The sequence below is a fragment of the Amblyomma americanum genome, chromosome 11 (genome assembly GCF_052857255.1).
Source record: "Amblyomma americanum isolate KBUSLIRL-KWMA chromosome 11, ASM5285725v1, whole genome shotgun sequence".
NCBI classification, from domain to species: domain Eukaryota; kingdom Metazoa; phylum Arthropoda; class Arachnida; order Ixodida; family Ixodidae; genus Amblyomma; species Amblyomma americanum.
Window position 1 is genome coordinate 79,408,301 of NC_135507.1, and position 25,700 is coordinate 79,434,000.

Genomic DNA, 25,700 nt, shown 5'->3' on the forward strand with positions numbered 1-25,700 from the left:
ATCGGAAATCCGGGACTGGAGTCCACGAGCATTCCATTGGAAAATGAAAGCTTGCTTGACTTTCTTTTGAAAAGACAGGGCCGAAGGAGCCATGATGCCGTCTACTGTAGAGCCGCAAGAACTGGATGTAGCGCGTCCAGCACTTGAAGTGCGCTATTTGCTGCTGGCGTGCGTAGGCTGGAAAGCAGAGCACGCATGGCATTCATTAGTGTCGTGAGCATTGCAATCACTTGCATATTTGTGCCATGGCCTTGATCGTGCCTGTTGGCTGGATCAGTCGTAGGCGCTGCACAATGCCCTGAGTGCGCCAACATCCCTGACGTAGTAGGCGTAGAAGGCTTTGGCAGTGGTGGCCAAGTTGCATCTGAGGCAGCAGGTCCAGCCTCACCAAGCGCCGGGCTCCCTTGAATTGGTACGGTTTTTGGTGGAGGCGGACAAGCTGCAGTTGGGTTTGGGGCATTATTGTCAAATGTGATTGCTTCCTTTTACGACTATCGGCGGCGCGAACGACGTCGTCCCACATTTTCGGTGGGTTGTTTGTGCGTAGAATGGTATCGCACCATTTGCTTCAGTACCGCCCGATCAGGAAGGGGGGGGGGGGGAGTGGTTACGCAACTCTGCTGCCATGACTCTTCCTCGAAAGACTGCGGAGTTGCGTAAGTAACCACGAGACGCACCTTGATTCGCAGCAGCTGCAGTCGCGCGCTCCGACGTCGTCGCGGCCTCTGCGCGCTGCCTATCCAGTGTCTCGCTGTGGACGAAGCAAGTGAGCCAGAGCCGACGTCCTCGAGAGTGGGTACCCGCAGACGTCTGGCCGAGTGTGATCATACGGTCGCCGTTGCTAACCGTGCTAGGGATTTAGCAGTCGATAGGGAGCATAAACGCGCGAAACGGCCAGCCGAAAGGAACGAAGGGCGGGAGCTTCGCCTGGCTCGCCGTCGAGCGAAAGTTTTCGAAGGAAGACAGCGACGAGCCTCGTTAGCAGCCGAGGCGGAGACTGGCGATCCGCTGGAAGTGAGTTCTCGCAGTGCGGAGTGCACGACGGCCACGTGGTCCGTCTGTCTGTCACACCGTGCTTCGGCTACGAAAACCTTGGGAAGGCACTTCTAATAGCCAATATAGCCGCTTGAGATGGGAAAATGGGGTACACCACAAGGCGCTGTGTTGTCCCCGCTTTTCGAACATTGCCATGGTGCACCTCCTTGCACAGCTGGCGGGTGTCGGCGGTGTTCAGCATGCACTGTACGCCGATAACATCACGTACCATCTCTGCTACTGCGAGAAACATAGAAGAGATGGAGGAATGCCTGCAAGCAGCGGCTAGCATAGTAGACCACTGTGCTACGCACTGCAGCCTCCAGTGCTCTCCGTCCAAGTCTGAATTTGTGCATATTTGACATTCTCCTAAATGCAAAATCTCCGTTGAGCTTTTTCTCGCCAGCGGCCCCATCCGTGAAGCGCCGGAGCTCCGAACGCTCGGTATCTTCGTTAATCAGCATCGCAAGACAGACACAACCCTTGCCAAAATCCGAAAAGTCGGCGACCAGGTGGGCCGAATGTTTCGCCGCGTTTCCAACAAGCGAGGAGGGTAGCGAGATAAGGATGAGGTGCGGCTCGCCCAATGCCTTCGTAACTAGATGAGTACTTTACTCGACATCTTACCTCCGCTTATGGAAACCTGACGAAGATTTCTTGGAGGTTGTACTCCGCAAAATTTTGAAGAGTCCTCGACCTCCCAATCTCTACTTCCAATTCGCGACTAATCGCGTTGGAGGTGGTGAACACCTATCGGTAACTTCGCGAGGCGCAACTCGTTAACCAATACACGCTTCTCGCTGAGACAGTATCCGGTCGCCGCCTCTTGGACCAGATACGTATCAAACATGACCATCATACGATGGAACGGGTTCTAGTGCCCGAACTGGGGAGACGCGCCCTCTATATTCGACCTTTGCCGACTAAGATGAACAAGGAGGACCATACTGGCCGGCCGCCACTATGGCTCAAAGAAACACGTCTTCTACGTCGACATTGCAGGCCCCTACCAATCGAGGGGGAAATGGTGCACGGCTGCAGTCATACATGAGGAAAAACAAGCAGACGGCCTCTCGTTCAGATCACCCAGCTCAACTCATGCGGAGAAGGTAGCGATCGAACTCGCAGATTTCCATGCCGACTCCAAATTCATCCTCAGAGACTTTCGCGGAGCATATCGAGTTCGGTTGGATCACTACACTTGCTCACCAAATTCTTCCTCAACTCATCGCTCAATCATATCAGTCCCGCCACCAAGGCATGCCAGGTAAGGAAGCCGCCCATGAGGCAGCCCGCGCACTCACTTTCCGGGCACCAGGCTCTTCTTGGGAGGGCCTTAACCCAGATCACAGCCCTCTTATTTCTTTTTAAGATTTTACAGAACACTATCGCGCCGAACACCGGCGCTACCCAGTTCCTATGAAGAGACTGGGTAAAGCTGGCGAACGAACACTCCTTCGGCTCTTTACAAACACCGTGCTGTATCCGGCGGTTCTCAAGCAATTTGACTCTTCTTTTGACTGCCGCTGGTTTTTCTCTGGGAAGGTGGCCAACACTTTCCAAATGGTTTGGTCATGCAAGCAAAATCCTATTCTCCCCCTCCCCCATCACCCGTTCCCCTACCCGAGAGGACTGGGAGGCGGCTCTGCTCGGCTGCCAGCAACTATCAGCCCAATAGGCCCTGGTTGGGCGGACCTGCGCAGCGGTCAGGACCAACGGGGTCCCGGAATGAGGGACTCCGCCTTCTATTGTATGGGGCGAGACCAACTAGGCGCCTCTCCCCAAGCACCTCTCTGTATATATAGATAAAGCAATGTTTATGCCGACATGACTTGGTACCCAGCGAGTTCTGTCCTTGAGCTACGGCTGTTATGTTCTGTATGAGGTGGCCAAGCAGGGGGTTACTGCATTTCAGGAATGAAGGGCTGTGAGCACATTCAGTGAGTCTGTGTAAATAATACTGTTTGCGAAGTTCTGGTTCGCTATTTTTTCTATGGCTGCCCGGATGACGTAACATTGCGCTGTGAAGACGGAAGCGCACCGCGTTAGTATTACTATTTTATTCCAATTTCCCTGTACAAACTTGCTTCCAACGTATGCATCTGTTTTTGAACCATCAGTATGAAAAGCTGCGACAGTACTGTACTTTTCCTCAAGTGTGAAGAATTCTTGTAGTTTATGTTGTTGCGGAATTTGTTTTGTTACGGAACTGTGTATGAGTGAAATCACAGATTTCAGGTAAATTTTTGCCATGGCGGCAGTGGATCTCGCCTTCGGGCAATGTTTGGCAATATGTCTAGTATACCGACGTTCCGCCACATCTCTTCAAATCGCAAGAGGAGTGGCCGAGTAGCTTGCTGCTTTTTGGTGCAGAGTTTTCTAGAAAGGCATTTTGTAGCGATAGGGTAACATAGATGCTTATGCAGTGAACGGATTTTGATAAAGTATGAGCATGTGAGCATGGCTCCTGTATCTGTAAGCTATGTTTAATTTGCTTCTACATTGAGACTATTTATGGGTGATCTCGTGTATGCACAACTGGAGAGACGCAAACTTAAATTATGTACTGGATGTAGCCGCTTAAGGTACAATGGTCTCGCTGACCCATGCACTATACATCCGTAATATAGGGTAGAGCGTACTACTGAGCGGAATATTTGTGATAGACATGTCCTACCGGCTACCCAGTGTTTTCTCGACAGCACTTTAAGTATGTTCAGGGATCAAGAAGCTTTCTTTTTGAACGCATTTATGTGAGGCAGGAAGGTGAGATTTCTGTCGCATGTAATAGCTATATATTTATGTTCTTTTATCACGGGTAAGTCTATTTCGTTCAGGTGTAGGGTGGGATCTATCTGCATGTTTTGTCTGAGTTAGAAAAGTTGGCCACCGGTTTCTGTGGAGAAAAACGGAAGCCATTTGGGTCTGCCCATATTGCCAGTTTATTTATTGTTAGTTGTATCTGTCGTTCGCATGTTGATGTATTCGAGGATGTGCAAGCTATCTGCAGGTGATCTACATAGAATACATAACGCACCTTGAGATGATTTTCTTCATAGAATTCATTTTTACAGTAAAAAGTGTTGTTCTCAAAATACATCCTTGAGGTACTCCGTTTTCTTGGACAAAATTCCTTGAAAAGGTTGAGCCTAGGCGGACATGAAATGTGCGTTTAGACAAAAAATATTTAAGGCAGTTCAACATACTGGCGTGGATGCCCAGTGCAGCCAGGTCCTGAATAACCCCAAACCTCCACGTTGTGTCATATGCCTTCTTAAAATCAAAGAAGACCACTAAACAGTGCTGTCTGTGTATAAAAGCCTCACGAACAGTGTTTTCAAGACAAACTAGGTGGTCGGGGGTGGAGGAAGCCCTTTTAAAACCGCATTGATGGAAATCCAGAAGCTCCCGGTCTTCTAACACGAATGTTAGTATGATATTCAATACACTTTCAAAGGATTTCGCTAGACAGCTAGTCAGAGCTATGGGCCTACAGCTGCAGGGATGGGTAGAGGGCTTTCCGGGTTTCAGTAATGGATCAATATTGACCATCTTCCAGGCTTCGGGAAGTCTCCCCGATACCCAAACTTCGTTAAAAAAAGTAAATGTGCCTCCACAGCAGGTTCAGAGAGAGGCGCTAACATTTGATAATGTATTCCATCTGTGCTAGGTGCAGTTTGCTTACCAGCGGACAGTAGTTTATTAATTTCTTGAATTGTAAATTATTACAGGGTTCATTTGTGCCGCCACTTGTCGGCAGTATTAGTCTTTAAGCTGTGTTTTTGTATTTGAGGAATGATTCTGTGAATTGAAATGAACTGGAAACTGCAGAAAAATGTTCGCCTAAAATATCTGCCTATTTTAAATTTGTCTGTATGCCAGGGTTTGATAGAAACGGAACTGTGATTGGGAAGTAGCTTCTATTTATCTTTTATACCATCTCCCACATTTGTTTTGACGTTATTGAGCTGTTTATTGAGGACACGTAACCTTGCCATGAAGTTTTTTCTGCATTACGGCGAATATATCGAGTATTTGATCTGACCTTTTTGAACTTAGTGAAATTCTCCTGCGTTGGGTACGTACGAAAAATTCCAAAACCTTTGTTTTGTTTCTTTTTTGCGTCTCGGCATTCTTGTGTATACCAAATTTTAAGATTCTGCTTTACTACTCCACATGACCGAGGAATTTCGAGGCATGCAGCGGTAAAAATACAGTTTGTGATATCTTTATTCAGTTCGGCTATGCTGAGATCATCTGAAACTACTATATATAAGCTGGCCCTTTCTCTAAAAAAGTACCCAGTCGGCCAAATGCAACTTCCACCGTCGTGGTGACTTGCGTTGGGTATGTTAGGCTTATTAATACAGAGAGGTGATCGCTGCCGCTTAGGTTATTACATCGCATTTAAAATTACAAAAGAGATAGTGAACTAAAAGACAAAACTATGGAACTCATTTTTCCCGTGCACAGAGAGCAGTATGTATCTTTGCCGGGGTTTAGGAGCAAACTTTATTACTTAAAATAAATCTAAAATACGACCTCTTGCATCAGTGCGTGCACTTCCCCAAAAACCAGAGTTGGCATTAAAATCACCAGCTAGCAGATATGGCTCTGGCAGCTGTTCTAAAAGGGATTGTAAATCATGAAGCGTTACTCTTAGTTTAGGAGGGTAGATGTGTAGGACAGTTGGTGAGACATAAAGGAACTAGACACCGCAGCGGACACGGGACACAGAAAGAAGACGACACAGGGCGGTACTTGCAACTAAAATTTTATTTGAAACTTTATGGCTTTATAAAGACAGAGGCACCTGTGATCCTACAATCGAGAAAAAAGGGGGAATGAAAAGCAACAGATAACAAGACCTAACTCACAACAATGCACATGAAAGATATGCGAGTCACAATGTACAGAAATCAGACTTTAAAACGTTATGCAATGCTCATCATGCGAGTCACAATCTACAGATATCAGAAGTGTTAAAAACCGTCGACCGCATGTGGAAGCATGAAAACCACAAGACAAAGGAAGAAAAAAACGTCAAAAGGAAGCAGCCCAACCTGTTACCTGTCAAGGAAACCTAGTTCTTTTTGGAGGATGGAAACCGGAGGCGAACTAACGCATTCATCATTGGCCAAAAACAGAATGCTGGAGGCAAGTGGGATTCTTCAACGCTTGGCTTCGAAATGTGTGCTTTGAAAGCTTTGGTCTTGGATCGTCTGGTTGGAGGCCATGGCAGGACTTTCGGCGCACAACGCAGCAGTCGACAGATTTCCTTTGGAACCGCTTGCGCCACCAGCTCCCAAGGAAAGGCAAAGGGATAGAAGTGGGCGTTGTTCCAGATACCTTCCTCGGCAACGTGAATGTTCCTGCAGAAGTGGAGGCCGTAATACAGCATGGCCCCAAGTACAGCTTGGAACCATCGGTGGACAAGTATGACCTTCTAGCGTCCGTGCAGAGTGGCCAACAAGGCTCTGGCTGAGGAGAGGACACCCTGCCTTTTAGAAAGCGTCGAAAGTTTGCGAAAGAATTTCACCAAGAAGTCTGGTAGCTCAAAAGTTCTACGTGAAGTTGCCTGCTACTTCCGGGAGAATGACCTCGCTCTTGTCCAGCCTGACAAGGAAGGTGGCTTCACCGTACTTCCGCAGCGCCCATTTCAAGAAAAAGCCATGAGTGCCGTCAGTAAGAACTTTAAGCCTGTTTCTCAAAAACCTTCCAAAGTTAAGAGCAGGGCTGTGGCTCTTTTAGATAAACTCAACCTACAGAAGCTTTCAAAACAGGTGCTGGGATGTGATTTGAACGTTCTGAGCATCTTCTTCACGGCAAAGACGCATAAAGATCTGTGCCCATTCAGGGCTATTGTTACAGAAAGAAGAAGCTGGCAGGCCCAAGGCAGCAAGTTCCTTAAAACACATTTGGGACAACTAAAGCCTGAAGATCCTTTCAAGATAGCTGGGTCTGACACCTTGGTTGCAGCATTGACTTCTGGTGTTCCAAGTGCCAACTGTGCGTTGTCCGTCGACGTGGAAGAGTTGTTTTACTTGATTCCGCACGATGAACTTTTCAGTGCAGTAAGAGAACTGATTGACGTTGCCGGCGTGGTTGGATTCCAGGATACCTGTGGTGTTTCGCCTGATTATTTTATGGAGCTGCTCGGTTTTTATCTTGATTCTACTTTTGTTCCCTTTGGCGAGAAATTCTATGTCAGAAAAAAGGAATTTGTATAGGTTCCAGTGTCGCGCCAGTGCTGTGTGAAATCTTTCTTGCGCGTCTAGGTCGAGTGCTCGAGCTCAAGCTAACCCAACCTTTCATAGCAAAGATCTTCAGATATGTAGACGACTTTTTAATTATTTTGAAACTTTCTTCTCATGACTCTTTGACAGAACTAGCTAGCAAGATCTTAAGTGTATTCTCAAACTGTTCACAATTTCTCAAATTCACTCTAGAACTTCCACAAAACGGATCCATTCAGTTCCTGGATTTAAAGTTATCTTTTAACAGAATTGATCATGTGTGCTGGGACTTCCAACCTAGGTCAAAGAAAGCATTGCTGCCTTTTGATTCCTCCCACTCCAAGGTGGTAAAGCGGGGTATTGCCTCCCCCTGTTTTAGATCCGGAGTTTTAAAATCATGCACTCATATGTTGAAGTCCAGTTTTTCCGTTCAAGTAGAGCGGCTGGAAAAGGCAGGGTACCCGAGGTTTTTGTTAACCACGGTGGCTGAAACAGTGGCCAATAAGCTCCGTAAAAAGAAAAAAAGGAGTTGCTTCCCAAGAACCAGCCGGCCAGAGAAAAGTGGAAGTCATTCCCTACCTGCACAGGGTTTCACATAATCTCAAAGATTTCAGGCAAATATGGCATCGACATTGTATTTTCGGCACTCTGTAAGCTCTCTAGATTATGCAATCTAGTTTGAAAGGGGGACTCGATTCGAGGAACTTGCGTCAAGAAACATTTGGAAGAAAATAAGCGTGTCGCATGTGTAAGAGGGGTAATCTACAAGATCCCCCTCAGTTGTGGGCGTTTTTGTATTCGACAAACCGGTAGGTGCTTAAATGATCGCTTGAGAGAACATGCGCGTTCATTGGGTGAGGCTGGGGGTTCGAATCTGCCTGTTCATTGCCGCAAGTGTCGGGGTTGTTGGCCTCAGTTTAGCCAGACCCCGATTGTTGGAAGAAGGAAAGGGCAGCTTGAGAGAGAGATTATGGAGGCCATTGCCATCTTGCGCTCGAAACCGGATGAATGCGTTAGTTCGCCTTCGGTTTCCATCCTCCAAAAAGAACTGGGTTTCCTTGACAGGTAACAGGTTGGGCTGCTTCCTTTTGACGTTCTCTTCTTCCTTTGTCTTGTGGTTTTCATGCTTCCACATGCGGTCGACGGTTTTGAACACTTCTGATATCTGTAGATTGTGACTCGCATGATGAGCATTGCATAACGTTTTAAACTTTGATTTCTGTAGATTGTGACTCGCATATCTTTCATGTGCATTGTTGTCAGTTAGGTCTTGTTATCTGTTGCTTTTTTTCCCCCTTTTTTCTTGATTGTAGGATTGTTCATAAAGCCATGAAGTTTCAAATAAAATTTTACTTGCAAGTACCGCCCTGTGTCGTCTTCTTTCTCTGTCCCATGTCCGCTGCGGTGTCTAGTTCCTTCGTTACTATTAGGTGTGGCTGAAGATATATGATACATATTGTGAGTATTTTAAAATGAAGGATGGTGACTGCGACGGCTTCGTATTTGGTTTTATGTTTGTTCTCGCGGGTTGCTACACAATTCTGGATGACAGTAGCAACATCTCCAGACAGCTAGCTTGCTTGCTTTCGGTCACACCGAAAGACATTATACTTGTTTAAAATATTTTTTTTTGTTTTGGACTTAAGTTGGTACCCTGTAAGCATAAAGCGAGCAGGGACATTGGGTTTAAAAGCTCTTTTATGTCACCGTAGTTATTCATTATTCCTCGGCAGTTCCACTGTATAAGGAACGGCATGTTTGACGGGCGTAGTTAAAACTTAGGATACCGGTTTTGGGGGTGCCATTACTGGGGTCTTTTTTCTTTTCCGCTCCAGGGAGCTGTGCCTCTGCTGCAGCAAAGGCGAGTTCTGAGTTATGTCCATCGCCTCACTAGAGGCTGTGGACTTCCGCGGTGAACCCGCGGGCGTACGGTTTGTGGACTTCTCCCGACTGGGGGAAGCCTTGCGGGCGGCCGACTGAGAGGCCGGCAGCCCCTTGTTCAGAGGTGGCAGGGCAGCCATCGCTGCGTCTGCCGGGGGCGGGGGTGGCCCTGCCTCAGGCTTTGCCTGGGCAGTGGCCGAAGCCTTGTGTGGTGTGCCGCCCCTGCGCACCACATCGGCGAAATTTGCTTTTTATTTTGCTGTGAACTTGAATGCTGAGGGGAGTATTTTTCGTGCTACTTCATAAGTTATGTTTTCCTTTGACTTTATTATTTTTCCTTCTCTCTCTTGCAGGTCGGACACGATCTCGGGTACGCGGGGTGATCTCCTTCGCAGTTCGCTCACAGTGGTGAGACATTGCAGTCTACAGATTCATGATTGTTTGACGAACATTTGGCACATTTTTGGCGGCCACGACAGGTCTGTGAGCCATGGCGAAATCTTTGACATTTGAAGCAGCGTCTGGGATTTTTGATGTATAGACTTATATTCTTTTTAAGATATCCTGCTTCTATGGTTTAGGGAAGTTGGCTGGAGGCAAAGGTCAGGACTATGTATTTTGTAGGTATTTCCTTGTCGTTTTTTCGGATTTTGATACGATGGAATTCGGTGGCGTTCTGGTCTTTCAGACCCTCCAACATCTCTTCTTCAGAAAGGTTCAGGAAATAATGCTCAGATATCACCCCTTTTACTCAGTTTGGTGATCGCTGGGTAGTTACGGTTACACGGATGTCTCCGAAGGACACTTAGGTTGGGAGTTTTGAGTAATGTGCTTTTTTCGGATTTGGAGCAGGAGGTCGCCACTGGCTAAATTCGTCACCTTGAAGCCAAGGCCCAGCACGTCTGTGAGTGATTTGGAAACAGCGAATGGAGACATTTTTCTGGCTGTTTACTCTGCATCTTCACTATGCACAACGTGATACATAGAGAAATGTTATTTTGTTTTTGGAAACACTAGGCAGTTATGTCTTCTGTACGCACTCTCTTCAGAATGCGATCATTTTGTGAGGAAGGTGGAGCCATAAAGTGCGTTTAATGTTCGGTCATGATGTCAGCCGCCCATGGAGCCCAACGAGGGGACGGGACAGGAACTTGCAAGCAAGTCCTGCTAACGCCAGCTGTGCACCTCAAGTATAACCAAATATGGCACAACTCAGGGTAGTTGGTACTTAATCCTTTCCACCAGGAAGAAGGAAAAAATAAATAAGAGAGGAGAAGACAGGCAAGTTTTGAGAAGGAAGATAGAAAAGTGAAAAATTAAGGGGAAGATAGGAAAAGGCGACTGCCGATTTCCCCCGGTCGGGTCAGCCGGAGGTGCTGTCTACAGGAAGCTGGGGCCAAAGTGGTGTGTTACCCCTCCGCCGAGGGGCCTTAAAGGTTCAAACGCTCGGCATCGGCTCAACCACCAGGAGCCCCTTTTACCTGGACAAGGCAATGCCACGCACGGCTAGGCGCAGGTGCTCGGTTCCGTGGTGATGCACTGTTCATCATCATCCCCTTGCGGGGATGTCCCTGGGGATGTTCGGGAAGCCGTGGTGTCGCCACTCACCAACACCTGCAAGCTGCAGACACCGCCCTGAGGGGAAATTTTGGCTTCGAGGAACTTCGCTTTTTTGGTCACGTTGTCAGCGCAAAACGTGTTCGTCCGGGTCCTGACAAGACTGCTGCCATCTCAGGTTTTTCACGCCCAACTGACAAGAAAGCCGTTCGGTGGTTTTTGGGTCTGTGCTCGTATTATCGGCGCTTTGTTCAAAATTTCTCACGAATCCCCGAGCCGTTAAACTCACTGACTCGCGACGTCAAGCCCTTTGTGTGGGGAAGCGACCAAGAGGCTGCATTTGTCGAGCTTCGCAGCCGTCTACAGCGTACTCCGATACTCGCCCATTTCGATGAGCACGCTGCCACGGACATCCACACTGATGCCAGCAATGTTGGCCTTGGTGCGGTATTGATCCATTGGCAAGATGGTGCCGAACGGGTCATCAATTATGCCAGCCGGACACTTACGCGCTCCGAGACCAAATATTCTACGACAGAGAAAGTGATATGGACCATCAGCAAGTTCCGACAGTACCTCTATGGGCGACCCTTTCGTGTGGTAAGCGACCGTCCCTCCTTATGCTGGCTGGCGAGCCTCAAAGACCCCTCAGAATGCTTGGCTAGATGGAGCTTACGCTTGAAAGAATACGACTTAACAGTAGTCTGCAAGTCGGGCCCTAAGCATCACGATGCGGACTGTTTGTCGTGCGCGCCTATCACAATCTGTCAAGAAGAACCCGCTGATGATTTTCTTTTCCTGGGCGCTGATAGTACCACCAATACGGCGTAGCTTCAGTGGACGGACTCGGAGTTCACGCCGCTCATCGGTTACCTCGAAGGCGTCGACGCTCGCATCCCACGTGTTTTTCGTCGTGGGCTCCACACCTTCACTTTACAATCTGGTATTATCTACAAGCGCAACTTCGTCAGCAATAAATAAGCGTTCCTACTTGTCGTACCATCGCAGTTGCGGCCAGAGATTTTGAGCGCCTGTCACGATGACCCTCCGCCGGCCATCGCGGAGTAAGTCGTACACTCATGTGGATTAAACAAAAGTATTATTGGCACAGGTTACTCCCATCTGTGCGGGCCTACGTAAAAACATGCCGTGCCTGCCATTGTCGGATGTCTCCTCCGTTGAATCTAGCTTAATTTCTTCACCCCCTCGATCCACCGAAGTCCCCTTTCACCAAGTGGGCATGGGGCTCCGTGGCCCTTTTCCAAAGTCTTCATCTGGAAAGCGTTGGATCGTCGTTGCCACCGACTCTCTGACACAGTACGCTGAGACCACGTCCCTTGTCAAAGGCACTGCTGCTGAAGTGGCGCAGTTCTTCGTTCACAATATTGTCCTACGTCATGGGGCCCCCGTCGTTGTCGTTATTGACCAGGGAACTGCTTTCGCTGCACGCTTAACCGAGTCCGTGATGACTCTAACGCAAACCAGCCATCGACGTGCTACGGCCTATCACACACAGACAAACGGGTTGGTGTAGAGCGACTCAACCGCACACTAGCCGACATGCTTTCTATGTATGTTGACGTCAAGCATCGAACTGGGGGCACCATTCTGCCGTACGTAACGTTTGCGTACAACACCGCCCTACGGGAGACAACGCGCCTGACCTCCTTTCAGCTTCTCATCGGTCGGCAAGTGACCACTCTGTTGGATGCTATGTTGCCCGATGACGCCCACTGCGACTCTAACGCTGACATCGACGTAGATACCTTCATTTCGCTTGCTAAGGAAGGGCGGCAATTGGCACGCCTGCGAATTAACCGTCAACAGGAGACTGATATTTTCCTTTCCAGTGCGCTGTTAGTACCACCCAAATAGCGCAGCTTCAGCGGGCGGACTCCGAGTTCGCGCGGCTCATCGATTACCTCGAAGGCGTCGACGCTCGCATCCCGCGTGCTTTTCGTCGTGGGCTCCACACCTTCACTATACAATCTGGTGTTCTCTAGAAGCGCAACTTTGCCAGCAACAAAGAACCGTTCCTGCTTGTCGTACCATCGCAGTTGTGGCCAGAGTTTGAGTGCCTGTCGTGATGCACCCTCCGCCGGCCATCTCGGAGTAAGTCGGCCCAGGTTACCCGATTGGTGTGGGCCTACAGAAAAACATGCCGTGACTGCTAACGTCGGAAGTCAACTCCGTCGAAACCAGCCGAATTTCTTCACGTCCTCGATACACCGAAGATTCCTTTTCACCAAGTGGGCATGGTCCTCCTTGGCCCTTTTCTGAAATCTTCGTCTGGAAAGCATTGGCTCGTCGTTGCCACTGACAGCCTGTGTTCTGGCTTTTTCTATGTTGTGTAATATGTTTCTCAGTAACGGTTCGCTTGCATATCTGCAATGTATTGCCGTGGTCACGTTAAGCGAATCTGTGTAGATTATGCTGTTTTGAAGGTTATTATTTACTATTCTGCCTACAGCTAGAGAGTTGTGTTGTGTTGGGTTTTATGGCGCATAGGCAACTAAGGCCATCATGCGCCAAGCTGGAGGCATAGGAGAAATCTCTGGATAATTTTATAGAAATGTGAAATTTGTCGGTGGTGCAGAGTGCTTAAATATTTAAAATTACGTCATGATGATGATACTCCCAAAGGCATCTTCTACCTTACCACACTTTCGGTCTAGACGACGTTGTTGTTGTTACCCTCATAGAATGGCACATGCCCACAAAGAGGGATTGGCCAAGAATTGGGGGCTACGTTGTTGGCCCTTGCGGTTTGCATCTCTGGCCTCCTTCTCTGCGGCTGGCACGCAGTTGGCGCCAGCAGCGCGCGCCGTTGATATGACGACCTCGGGTGTAACGCCACCCTCTCCCGTCGCTATATCGACGTCCGGGCTATATCGACGCATTTGATCGTTTTCTGTTTTATAATTGGCTATAATTAATTATCTAATCATTCTACAGTCTTCAAACTTGGCGTGTCCCCTCTATCTGATGCTACCATTGGCGTTATTCGTGGAAGATAGCGTTACACCGGACGCGCGAGTTTAAGCCATTAAAGGTTTTCGCCTTAAAATCCTCTTCAGTGCACATTTAACGCTGTGCCTCACGTCGGGCGGCCAAAATATATCTGAATGTGGCTTCGGATGCGAGCTGGTTTGTGGGCAAGGCTGAATAACGTCACGGCTTTTATTCGCATTTTGTCGAGAGCTCCTTTGTCTGAAGCTTTTGAAAGATGAAAACTTAAAGGGGCAATGAAACGTAGTATTCCAGCATGAACTGTTCACCCCGGTAAATTACCCATATCTGATAACCAAAAATGAACCTCCGTTAAATATAAACTGATACTGTGGGACAACTATTTATTACATGATTTTTTCCCCTTTCAAACAACAGCACTGTGTTCTGGCAACATTTCTGGACGCCCTTATCACAGTTTCGTGAACCAAAGTTTATTTTCGTGAAGATGTGTTTTTTATTAGTCTTTAACGCGATAGCATTAAAGGCCCCATTTCGAAGAAAATCTTGAGTCGGCATTGTCGGCGTTGTGAGCGAAAAATCATGGGCATGGCTCGGGAAGGTTGTCCTCAGAGAGCATCCTTGGAGGCAGATGGGCCGCCTATCTAGGTCACGTAACCTTGCGGCGTCATTAAAACTTGCCCACGGGGTAGGGAGCAAACTGCCCACTGTGTACGTGGAGGTTAATGATTGGTCGTTCGGGAAGAGCAACCTAGGTCGCAGAAGGACCACCGCTGGGAGCACCTGTCATCGCAGGGCAATGGCGCATCACTTAACCGCTGCACCACTGAGCTAGGAGGGGGGTGAGGATTTCCAGGGATTTATGAATGTAAAGTAGAGAATGACTTTCTGCATATATGGAAATTAACCCACGAGGCTATCGCGTCATACCCTTAAGGTGGAGCTTAAGTGCCCCCTCCACTTTTGCTGTGTGCACCTTGTCTTCGTAGCAGCGGCGACCCGGCGCAAAAGGAAGTCCGACATCGATTCGATAAGCTTGCACCCGCTATGCATTGTCTGCAACATGCTGCTGTTTGCTGCGCGTTTATGGCGGCATGTCGTAAAATTCAGCCGCTTCCCAAACCACATTAGTAGCAAAAGAAAAAATTATCTTTGTTCAAAAGCTTTTGCAGCACTGCGTCATATTAAAGATCCCTGGAGACGCGAGGATGTCTCAAAGGGGTGTGTAATGTTTTCGGCGAAGCACAAATCGCTGGCAACATATGTTGCTGGATTATACATTACCTGGCGCACTGTGAGGGTTGTAGGAGAGTGGCCATTTTTCAACCGCGATGTTATCGCGCACGTGTGTTGCAGCGCGTCCCATGCTTGCCAAAGGCAATGTGTGCCGCGAAGATTGCGACGAGGCGCTGAGCTGTGGAAAGACAAGTCCCCACAACTGCGCCATAGGCTCAATATTTTAATTTCAAATTTGCAGTGAGGCGGCACACATGCCAAGGAAACGTGGAAAAATGCCTCTAGTTTGCGCGGCTTCCACAACGCTCTGCGTGGTGCTTAACGCTCATAATCACCGCGGGAATTTCGAGCGTTTGGTACATTCCATTCGTTTCCTACGGCTTTTGGAAGCAGGTGACCTGTACGCAGAGAGAAGCAGAGAGAATTTTAGAAGTCAGCTTTTGCAGCGCCGCAGAAGATGGGGACAAGACAATCACAGCTTTCGCGCAGAATCTCGCCGAAGTATTTAGCTACATGAAAATTACTTGTATGAATGCTTCCTTTCAGTTACGTGTTGATTACCGCCTCTACCAACAGAGGACCCTAGTTACTGATGTGCATCCAAGCTGGGCATACGTGAGTCGCCCTCACAGCATGAAATAAGCTGCGAATAGTAACGGGCGGGGCAAAGTCGTCACTCTATGCATGCTTCCGAAGCCATTAAATGCTTTGATTGAAGGCGCGCAACGCAGATATGTACACGTAAACATGTCTGCCGACTCTCACACTATGCAGCGCGCTACCAAAAAAACCGATTACGTGCGCTAAACGCGTGCGATTCCTCACGTCGGGTTTCTAGTTAGTTCGTAACACTAGTGCGAGCAAACATATGTGTACAGGGAGGACGCCAGGATTACAGTCGGCAGTCGACACTTGCGACTTCACGCCGCCTGTGAATGGCTGCCACTGCTTTTCCGTCTGCCATGACCTTTTTATGCGCAGTAGGTGAGAGTAATTGACGTGAGGCGCCGCGAGAGAGACAAGTATAGTGGGACAAACACGAATGCATATCATTCCTATCTTATAAGCCAATCCCACAACCTTTAACAGTTGTCTCCCCAAAAAGCCGACCGTTGAACGATTGAACCCAAATTGTTGCACAAATAAACAAGAACCTCACAAGGTGTGCACTTTTCCCTAACATATTTTCAGGTGTCGCAGAATGATTCTTCCTTTAGATGTCGCTTTAATGTCACAATGCGAATTTAACGATAACATATAATAAAAAAATAGATATTTTTTTTCTAATATATTGCCTTCGTGCCACTTTGCGTCACCCCGTAGTGACATTGAACCCTGCCGGAAGGCTATCGTTCTTGGCAACGCCAACAGTTGGCCTCGAGGCCTCCACTGTCGGCTGCGGCTGCTCAGACGTGGCAGTCTCTTCTACATCGGGTGGCGCCACGGTGAACTCGTCCGTGTAGCTCGTCACCAAATCGGGATTCCCCGGTGAAAGGTAGAACTGGTCGTCGTCAACGGCCGTGCTCTCTTCGCCTGCGACAGCTGGCACGGGTGGCGGTTCGTGCGCTGGCAGACCCGCGACCACCGCTGCATCCTCGTCCACCGACTGGCCCTGAGCGGGAGCTGTCCTCAAGGCTGGCAGCACGGGAGGAGAGGGTATAGAATCTGTCATTAGCGAAAGCAATAGACGCAGCTATGTTTACATTCATATGATTATGACGATGAATTTTTGCGGCGCAAGGGCATCTCAGGCCAAAAAGCGCCATGCACAAGGTATTCTTCTTTTATACTGAAGGTGGGGTCCAAGACCAATTTCCCTAGCATTACACCCTAAAGAAGCCGAGCACCAGGCAGAAGGAAGCTTGTACCCTTTGTATCACCGGTGGGTGCCCGGGCACGGCTACGACCGCCGCAGAACAAAGGTCTGTACGAATGACGGCCAACTTTAGTTGTATGCGACCTCCGGCCACTCTGCCTTGTCAGAAAGTCCAAGTAATCTACTAACCTTACTATCTTCCGGCCTCTGATGCATTTCAGTCATGTAAGAGTACATAGTGTCAACCTCTCTCAGGCTATCATCATCAGCCTTACTACGCTCACTGCAGGGCAAAAGCCTCTCCCGTGTCTCTACAATCAACCCTGTCCTTTGCCAGCTGCACCCACCCTATGCCTGCAAACTTAATTTGATCCGCCCACCTAACCTTCTGCCACTCCCTGCTTCGCTTGCCTTCTCTTGGAATCCACTCCGTTACCCTTAAGGAGAAGCGATTATCTTGCCTTCCCATTACATGCCCTGCCCAAGCCCATTTCTTCCTCTTAGGATGGTGTATTGACTACTATTCTCCTTAATTATAACAACCTCTGTGCGTGTAAGTTTCTTCGCATATAATACACTCCACGGCCATCAATCGCAGCTGACGCTTTAGAACATATACTTCAACCTAGCAGCAAACGATTCATTTTTCGCTATCAATGTTTTCATGATTTGTTGACTTTCTTAAATTCAACAAGTACCAGAAGGCTTTAATACCCGTGCTATACGGGCGCTTCGAATGCCTTCCAACTGAATGTGATTCGGCTCGACTCCCGAACTTAAGCTGCTACACGAAATTTTTCGACGGCATTCCGCTCAAATGCCATTCGAGTCGACGGAGCTCCGCGGAGATATTCCAGATTTTGGAATGCCTTCAAAATGCGAACACAGCCCGGACCGACCAATAGGCGTTGCTGCCGCCATCGCTTCACCCCGCCCACAGCCGCGTGACGGTTTTCGGCTCTCTGGCTGCTCATTTTGATACCCGCTGCTCGCTTTTTCCGGCTCTTTGCTTAGCAAATAGCTCGTGTTCTGTCTAAGTAAGTTCTTGAAGGTAATAGTACACCAATGAACATTTACCACATGGGCATGAAATTTCTCCAGCAGTGCGCCGAGGAGGACGGCTGCACTCATACTGTTGTTTACATCTCTGCGTACGAACAGCCAGCGCTAGTTTTCATTACATAAAACGCATTGTGATCTTTAGTTCTATTAAATAAGCTCATCTCTTTTGTGCCGGTTGTAGCCGTGCTTGTTAACGCAGTGCGACAATCTGTGGGAGGAAGCGCCGATATCGATCGTTCTCCTGAGAAACACTTGAAAGCCGGGCTGCTGACATCGCGTACGACCGGCGCTTGTCGCTGATTGTCCCGACTTCCTCCTACGCGATCAGTAGTTTATTTTAAACTGCTGTATTCAGAACTATGACTGGTGACCGTTCGCAGTAATATAAATGGCATAAATTGTTATCCACAAAATAGCAACGGCGACGACTGCTGCTGGCCGTAAAGCAGTGCTAGGCGGTCTGGGTCACACCGGCGCTTTCCGTTCATCGTATGCGCGTCCTTAGATGTGAGCAATAGTTGATTTTTGGTCACTGTTGTCAAAACTACACTCGTTGATCTTTTGCATTCGCTAAAACTTGTGAATTCGCTCTTCACAACCGCCGAATTCACAGACGTAACCCTGCGGACTCACTAGGCCTAGTCGTAGCGGAAGGGAAGGTTGTCGCCATCGATTAATATCAATTTGGCAAGCGCTTATAGTTGGTGAGTGTTCGAGTGCGCACGTGTGAAATGTACCCGTTAGTTTCGCTATTTAACAATACGAATAAGGTAGAAGGACGAATATATTCACGCCGTCGCCTCATCAGCGTGTTTTCGCTCAACCACCGGCCTGCCGAGGACATGCAGGCTGACCGTCCGCCGTTCAGATTCGTCGGTGTCGTTGGCCTCAAAAACTTGTCCCACTATACCATCATATATGCAGCGGTTTACCGTGACAGTGTCGTTGTCGCACTATAGTGCGACCACTGCCGCCGTCGTCATCGTACATTGAAAACGAGCTGAGGAAATTTCAAATGCGTTCGGAAAGTGTCGTGTAGCACCGCGGAAGTCCGTCGAGTCTGAATGCCATTCCAAGTCTCGATTGCCAGTCGACTCAGATGTCATTCGAACGTGCCCGTGTAGCACAGGCATAAGACTAAACACACACGTTGAGCCCGTTGCAAAGGAGACCAAGAAAACGTCAATAACAAAGAAAGGTTACCGCATCGTCAGCTTGCTCAGTGAATATTGAAAGGAATGGAAAATATTACAAGGTAACAAGAATTGTAATTAGATTTCTCTTCCTAAAGCGCTAATTAGAAAATTGCCTATGCGTAAGGTATGTGTTTTGCGATCGAAGGCCACAGAAAACAAAATTTGGGGAACACTAGAGGCGAAATTCTACAGGCCCGTGTACTGTGCGATGTCAGTGCACGTTAAAGAACCCCAGGTGGTCGAAATTTCCATAGCCCTTCACTACGGCGTCTCTCATAGCCTGAGCCGCTTTGGGACGTTACACCCCGTAAACCGAACAACTTAAGCTTTTATTTAACGATATGACACGATACTGACCATATATGCAGGAGGCCATTCTCTACTTTAGATTCATAGATCCCCGGGAGTCCTCGTATAACCCTCCTGGCGCAGTGGTGCAGCGGTTTGATGATGCGCCACTTCCCTGCGATGGCAAGTGCTCCCAGTGGTGCACCTTGAGCGACCAATCATTAATTTAACTGCCACCTTCCATGGTGGGCAGCTTGCTCACAATCCGGTGGGCAGGTAGTGATGGTGCCGCAAGGTTACGTGACATAGTTGGCCCACCTGCCTCCTTGGTTGCTCTCTGGGGACCACCCGCTAAAGCTGTTCCCTTGATTTTTCTCTCACAACGACAACGCCGACAACGCCAACACCATATTTTCTGGTGAACTGGAACGAGTGCGGCCTATCTATTTTTCGGGAGTAGGTATACCCATGAAATGCATTGTAGGAGAGGCACAGTGCACCTAGAATGGTTGGTTGATGCTCTTAGCCGCACATCGTTATGAGCCAGCGGCACAGGCTGCAGAGCGTGCCTCTGTCTTTGGCCGCTTCTGATCTTGGGGCTGAACAGCTCGCATGTTCTCCCCGACTGCTTCGCGCATGGAACAGCCTCCGCCATCTGCCACTTCCTTAGCTGCTCTTGTTGCTTTACGTGCTACTGCGTTTAGCCGCTTCTGCTTTCCGTGATGGGCAGCGAGCTCAGTCTTGTCTCGCTGCTTGACGCGCCACAGCACTTTGTTGGCCTTAGCAATGCGTTTCGCCGCCTTGACCACGCTCTGAAATAAGTGTGCGACTAAGTAATGCTGGCATTGGTCTTCCTATCTCTTCACTTAACTGGCTCAATTTTACGGCCATGGAGGGAGCGCTACTGGCGCCTTGCATTTGGATGCGGGGATCGAACGGGTGTGAGATGAAGTCGGGGAAAGAACACCTCGCGTGAAAGGTGACAGGGTACGAGACTGAAAGTAACAGTCAGCGGCGGTGGCTCTGTTACCGTAACCACCGGTAAACGAAGCTGCCCTGCTTACACCTGCGCTGCTTGAATGCGGACTGGGGGAGATAATTTGCAGTTTTTTTTATTGTTGTTGTGACTACTATTCTGAGGGGAAAGTTTGAGTTTTCAGATCTGTTCGCTGTGGTTCAGGGGTGGTGTTCGGCTATATTGCCGGGAGTGGAAGCTACACACATTTGACCGAGAAGAAAACGTATATAGAGCCCAGTGGTTTCCTAGTGACCCACATCGTGTGGTTAGTTGTGCATCCCCAGCGTTCCAAATTTGCAAGTGAAATGAATGCCGGTCCTCCCTGCACTGACATTTCGGACTTCCAACTATGCTACTACAGTGCAACTACACAGCTTCGAAGCAAACTCCCTAGGCTTTAAGCTGTTGGTGATGACTTTATCTCCGTGCGGGTATTAGTCGCGTGCGCGTGCGTCTAAAGGTTATCTAAAACTTCACCACTAAACATAACTTCGTGAAAGACGATGAACTCAAGTAGTACGCTTGGTTTCCTGTCCACAAGATAGCGCCAGTTTACTACAGGTCTAAGCCACATGCGAGGAAGCCACGTATTGCGATTAGCAGATTTTACTCTTCTCTGGCCCCTGCTTGAAGAGGCGAACAATTGCCTCGAACTATCTGGCCGTCCGGTATTAGGTTTTACGATCGACGATTTTCAAAACGAAGAATGCAACGTGAATGTGAATGCTAGCAGATGGATATCAACAGCGAGGTATCATTGAACGACCAAGTTACAGAATGCGGGATGTGCGCGCATATGCTCATTTATATTTTATTATCGCCCTCACCTGATTGCTATGAATGTTTTAAGAGCCAAATTACTGGCTCCTTCCCGACAGTAACGACCGCAAACTGTTCGTGTCGACAGCGTGGACCTGCAAGAATCGCAAAATTCCGCAGTGTTTTCCCTCCGGTTGCATGTAATCTTGAATTACGCCTGGAAGCAGGACATGGCAGTCCACAAACGCGTACCTCTCGTTGCGAAAGATATGTAGTAGGTCAAAAATGTTTAGGGGAACCCCCAAGGCGGAGTATATTTGTATTAAGGGAGTAATTACTCACTGGCATCCACCCAAGCAAAGCCATAAGCCTACAACGAAAAGCATAAAGCTTTCTCAGAAACTTCGTTATTAAAGAAAACTGGTCCCGGTCCGGGGTTCGAACCCGGGACCACCGCTTCACCGGAACAGTCGCTCTACCGACTGAGTTAACCGGGACGGCAAGCTTATGGTAGGGCGAGAGCGAATTGATAAACAACTCGAAGTATGAACGGTGCTGGACAAATGTGTAGGGGAATCACCCAACACGTCCTGCTCCGGGTTATAATAATAATAATAATTGGTTTTTGGGGAAAGGAAGAGGCCAGTAACTGTCTCATATATCGTTGGACACCTGAACCGCACCGAAAGCGAAGGGACAAAGGAGGGAGCGAAAGAAGAAAGAAAGAAATAGGTGCCGTAGTAGAGGCCCCCGGAATAATTTCGACCACCTGGGGATCTTTAACGTGTACGGACATCGCACAGCACACAGGCGCCTTAGCGTTTTTCGAACCCTGGACCAAGGCGAATTTTTCTTTACGTAGTTTCTGAGAAGGCTGTATAGCTTTCCTTTGTATCCGTATGGCTTCGCTCCGGTGGAAGTCAATGAGCAATTACTTCCTTATTAAGATATGCAGTAATGGGGAATGAATGAAAGTCCCTACCAGTCTCCGACACCGTCACCACGAAGAGGACGAAGACGACGACGACGACTGACAGCGCAGCCACGAGGACGTTGAGGCCGGAGATGGCGCGCTGGTGGCTGGTCTGCTCAGCCCTGAGGAAAGAGGTCGTAGTGCAGTCTGTTATGAACGCAGGCTGCTGCTCAAAAAAATTTGCAGTGGCTTAACTTGGCTAACCCTGGCATGCAGCGAAAAGCAAGCAGGCTTGCCAAGAGTCTGAGGCTCGTCCATGGCAGATCCGCTACACGATCGCGACAGCCGTTCTATATATACCCACACGACCACATGGCTATGACGTGGTATCACATGGTCTTACTACACCCCATCGAATGTCATCACGTGGTTTCTCATCACCCCAATAGATGTTCTTAAGGTCAAAGGTCACCCAATGTCAACGGTCAACTAAAGGTCATAGATGAAGGTCAGGAATCAAGCGTTCGACAACAATACTTTTACCACATATGGTCATACACGGCTAACGTGGTTGGGCTGAAGGTTCTTAAAGGTCATTCTCCGGCCTACGCAACGACTGCTTTACCTGGCATGGTGAAGTTTTTCGCTTCAAGAACACTTTTATTGTCAAGTGTGGGCTTAAAGAACTGAGGTCAACGTCATAGTGCCTTAACATGCCAAAAGATATGCTTACCAGTGTTCTGAAAAAAAAAACGGATACGTAGTTGTTTGTTAAGTTTCTCTCTGAAAGCACCGAGACATTGAAGTTCAAGAAACATTCTTCCTGATCTGGGGTAAGCTGCCGTCATTGTTAGCATAGCTCGTAGAGCGACTGCGTCGGACTAGTGGTGGTCCATGATTTGAGCGAATCCTCATGAAAAATTCACGCCTGTGCACTTGCTCCTTGAATCCTTGTATTTTGGGCATTATTACGAACGGAGGTCGAAGTACAGCTTTTTATTGAAAAAAATTTGAAAATACAAAAATTGTAAGACAGTGTTATGGAAATATTTAAGGCAATGGCGAATTGTTTTGATATGTAGGAAAATCTTTCTTTTAAAGTGTTTCCAGTGATCGCATCAAACAGTTATGACTGCCTCAGAAATTTTTTTTTTAATTGGTTCTGGGGGAAAGGAAATGGCGCAGTATCTGTCTCATATATCGTTGGACACCTGAACCGCGCCGTAAGGGAAGGGATAATGGAGGGAGTGAAAGAAGAAAGGAAGAAGGAAATGCCGTAGTGGAGGGCTCCGGAATAATTTCGACCACCTGGGGATCTTTAACGTGCACTGACATCGCACAGCACACGGGCGCCTTAGCGTTTTTCCTCCATAAAGACGCAGCCGCCGCGGTCGGGTTCGAAAATCACTGGGGAGCGCTTTTCACGATAGCAGGAATATCAATGGAAAAAATATTCAAGACTGCTGTTGGGTGATCTGCGGATATCTTAATTGTTATAGTGAAATCTTACATTGTATTGAAAAATTGCGTTCATAAACGGCTTCCAGATGAATAATGCTTTTGTCTGGAATTGCTGGGTATGGCACTCTGGGAAGAATTTCCAGTTAGCAGACGCGCAGGGTCAAAGTGGCCTCGGCGTGACGTCATCCGCCTGAGCGTTAATCAACGGGAGAGCTTTCCTTTGTCGGCGGGGAAACCAGTTCGCCGAGCAGCAGCGTTGGGGAGGCGGTTACTGAGTTGCGCGGTCATCCAGGGCTAATTGCCTTGCTGAAGGAAATTATACCGGAGACCTCAACTACAGCACCTCTTTCTTAATCTCTTCTCTCACTAGGATCGTTTATCCTTTCCCTTACGGCGTGGTTCAGATGTTTGCCGAGATACAACTATGTGAGACAGTTACTGCGACATTTCTTTTCTTCAAAACCAATTTTTTCCCCTGTGAGGCGGAGGCCAACTTTCCCACTGGTAAGGTGGTGTAACCCAAGTCTTCTTCTTCCTGCAGCGACTAACAACAGCGGCTTCCCCTTCCATCTAACAACGGCGCTCAAGAAACACAAAAACACAGGGAGAACAGGACGAACAAGAGCGCATTAGCAACTGATGCGTGGTCGAAGATAGACTTCTCACTGAGTTAGAATGCACCAGAAAATTCAGCACGTGTCACACAATCGGCACACAATCAGCACATGTAATAGCGAAAGCTGCATGACAGCACTACCGGTACGGCCATCAGATACCGAGGAACATGCGTTCTTTTTTCAGCAATAAAACTAATGTAGAACTTACACACAAGTCGTTACCTGCGGTGATTATATTCGAGGCCGCCAATACCTCTCCATCAAGTTTTTTTTCTTCCGTGCCCGATGATACTTGTCGCACCCGAGTTGGGCACCGTTTTTAGATGGATCATTACCAACTAGCCCAACTTTCTATTTTACTGGTCCCTTTCCATTTCCACGAAGCGTCGTGGTCCGAAGATAGTGGCATTATTGGTCACGGTGCGTCCAATTTATTTTTGATCAACGACCGATGCATCACGGGCCCATTATTGATGGTGATGCATCTTCGACTTTAACCGTCATTGCTGGGAGGCAGCAACAAATCGACATGTCTAGAGGAAGAGCGGACCATCTCCACCGAAACACCAGTGAGAGGAGAGCGGTACGGCCTCCTGCGGTGGGTGGCTGCCCAGGTCATCACGAGTGACCATGTGACTGGGCACAGATCAAGTGCACAGATTCCCCAACTTGAAATCTCAGGATCTCTGACTGTTCTTAAGCGGGCTTACGGCCTGTGTAAAGAAATATTCAAAACTTTCAGATGTCTTCTTGCGTCTAAAGTACATTCTAAATATGTGAACTAGCCTCTCCTGGAAGCTGTCCATCATCGTCTCATTTGCAACAGCAGTCCTCCGAGCCGGTGCCCGTGGCCATCGGCCTGGCTGAAAAGATAAACCCAGTAGAACCAAGGGCCCACATCTATCATCGAGCAGTCGGGGAAAGCACTTGTCAAGCCGATCGAGCTGCTCCGTGAGCCATATCGCCTCGGCACTCTGTTGTCTGAAATGTTCTAGGGCCAAGCACGAATCTTTGTTTGTGTAACGCCATTTGGTTTTATACTGAACATGTTCGTTCTGCTGCGTACGTGCTTTGTGAAGTGAAACTGCCAGCAACACAGGATGGGCCGCCGCTGACTGTAGAACTATTCATTGACTGAGTTCAGCATTTGCTGCCTGGACGAGCTTAAGTTTGAATATGTGTTGTTTTGGAAATGTTAGCCAGACTGACTGGAGAACACTGTTGGACAATATTGCCGGTTTGGTGGATCTAATTATCATATTTCGATTCAGCAGATGTTATCGGAATCTGATACAAAACTGAGCCTTCAAGATGAACGTGTACTTACATTAGAGAACTTTCTGGTTGAAGCAGCATCACATGTATACAACGCATGCAAATTGACCGATAAGTATAAAATTGATATTACTTGCGATAGCATAAACTCAAAGCTAGAGCGCTTGTCGGATGTAGTGTACATATTGCCCTGAATCTTTGCAGTATTTGTTCATTCTTCAAAGTTGCCCACACGTCGCTTTATCGCTTTGTTTGTGATTCAAGGTGTGACCAGATTTATCTCGATTGATCGCATCCAGGCAGACTTGATTCTACGTTGTTCCAGAATGTGTTAGTAACTTTGCACGTTTTATCTGGAAATTTCGCCACCAGGTTTAAAT

General features: G+C 48.2%; 1 non-coding gene across 1 annotated transcript; it reads right to left on the minus strand.

The window, feature by feature from the left end:
- Positions 1 to 21,477: 21,477 nt before the first annotated feature.
- Positions 21,478 to 21,551, minus strand: TRNAT-GGU (transfer RNA threonine (anticodon GGU)). Its single transcript has one exon. It is a non-coding gene; the product is annotated as a tRNA-Thr (tRNA).
- Between the last annotated feature and the right edge of the window lie 4,149 nt (positions 21,552 to 25,700).